This window comes from Gavialis gangeticus, unplaced genomic scaffold, assembly GCF_001723915.1.
Source record: "Gavialis gangeticus isolate Ggan-Ray unplaced genomic scaffold, GavGan_comp1, whole genome shotgun sequence".
Taxonomy (NCBI): Eukaryota; Metazoa; Chordata; order Crocodylia; family Gavialidae; genus Gavialis; species Gavialis gangeticus.
The window spans coordinates 70,050,005-70,052,201 of NW_017729024.1; positions in this window are offsets into that span (position 1 = coordinate 70,050,005).

The following is a 2,197-nucleotide window of genomic DNA, read 5'->3' on the forward strand; positions in this document are numbered from 1 at the left end:
ATTTTTTTTTTTTTTGGAAAGGGTGACTATATATCATGCATTATCCATCAGATATTGGTTGATGCAAGATGTGTTGCAGAACAATGGGTTATTTTTTGTGACATCTAGTATTAGTTTGGAAAACCCAAGGCTGGGATACAACAACATAACTGAATGCAATGACCACCAGCACCAGGCCTTATCAACAGACTATCACATACCTGCCAGGTGCTAGCACTAATAAATTAAAGACTAGAGGCAACTTGTTAGGTAGAAACACTCAGCAGAGTGACAAGTTTGCATGTATGATTTCTTCAGCTTAAGTGGGGAGGGGCAGGGGACTACTCCTGATTGAGAAGTCTTTAGCAGAGAATGTGATCCTCAGCAGTGAAAGTCACTGGAGGAAATTTTCACTGCAGCAACATAAAAATGATGTAGACATAGCAGTAGGGGAAACATACATGTGATCCTGTAATGACCATATTTACTTGCATACCACATGGACTCTGCCTCCCCCTGCAAACCAGCCATTCAAAACTGGAGTGCACCTCTTAAGTGGGGAAGCTTAAGTGGGGAATAGAATACTTCACTGGAATAGAAACAGGGAGGGATATTAGAACACAATGCCTGTTTGCTTCTGACTGCCAAGATGGCTGTAGCTTCTCTATGGACAAAGGAAGCAGAAGGGACAGAGTCATGTTAACCCTCTCACAACAGTAACTATTGGCTGAGCACTATATTTTTTGTCTGAAAGAGCAACTGAGTTAGCTGAAGGAAAGTGAATTGCTGCATATAGACAGTAGCATCTGGATAAGTCTTGTGGTTTGGAGAAACTACCTTATTTTCTGTACAGGAACTTATATAAAGAACTATTTACAGTAAAGAAGTTACAACCTTGCAAGGGTCTAGGGTCTCATTTTGTTGCTGTCCTGCCACACTACGCAGTTCTTGCTGCCTCACCCAAACTATTTTCTGGGATGCCACGCTTCCTGGACTTACTGGATGTCACACAGCTGGCCACATCTCTGGAAAAAAATATTTTAAAATATATAATTTGCCTTCCAAAAACAAACTGCTTGTCTTACTTGGGGGTGTGTGGTATGAAAGAAAATATAGCTGAAGCTGCAGCAAAAAAGGCAGTGCACTTTAAGGGCAAGATATCACATCATGCAGCTGGGGGATAATAGTTTGTCCCTGTGCCATTCTGCTGTAATTCCATCTTGAATACTAGTCCTGAGTACCTCATCACATGGCTGTAGACAACAATTAAAGGGAATATGAAACCAAAAGACTTATTTGTTTAGAAAAAGAAGGAGAAATGGATGGGTTGGATTTTTACAAACATTCAGTGTTTGACTAATTCTGCTTGTCAGGGTAGTTTAGGTCCCCCATGACTACTGCCTCCCTAATCTTTATGGTCTCTGAGAGCTGCCTCAGGAGTTCCAAATCTAGTTCTTCTTCTCAGTGTGGGGGTCTATAGCAGACTAACACCACCAAATCCCTTTCTCCTTGACCTCCATGTATCCACACCCATAATCCTTCTACTGGGCGATGCAGACAGCAAATTCCCACCATTCACACAGGTTCCTATCCTGTGTACAAGAACTCTACCTGATGCAGGAGGTACATGGTCCCACGAGGGGGAATGCCTTATTGGACCTGGTATTGGCAACAGGGGACCTACAGATCAGTGGTCACCTGGGGGACAGTGACCACCAAATAATAGAATTCATCATAAGGCATAGAGTGGGTAAGGTAACTAGTAGGGTGGAAGTTCTAGACTTTAGGAAGGCTGACTTAAGCGAACTCAGGAGTTTAGTCAATGACGCACTGCAGAGTAAGAGATTTGGTGAGATGGGAGCCCAGGAAGGGTGGCTGTGCCTTATGGAAACAATCCTTCGGGCACAGAGGGAGACAATTCTGATGAGGGGGAGAAGGGGGAAAGGGGCCAAGAGGCTTCACATAAGCAGTGGAAACAGGGAGAGATTACTAAAGAGGAGTATACCTCCTCAGCTCACAGTTGTAGGGAGGCAGTTAGAAAGGCCAAAGCTACCATGGAGCTGAGGATGGCATCCCAAGCTAAGGATAACAGAAAGTTATTTTTCAGATATATAGGGAGTAAAAGGAAGGCCCAGGGTGGAATAGGACCACTACTGAATGGGCAAAAGCAATTGGTGACAGACAGGGGGGACAAGGCTGAACTCCTCAATGAGTTCTT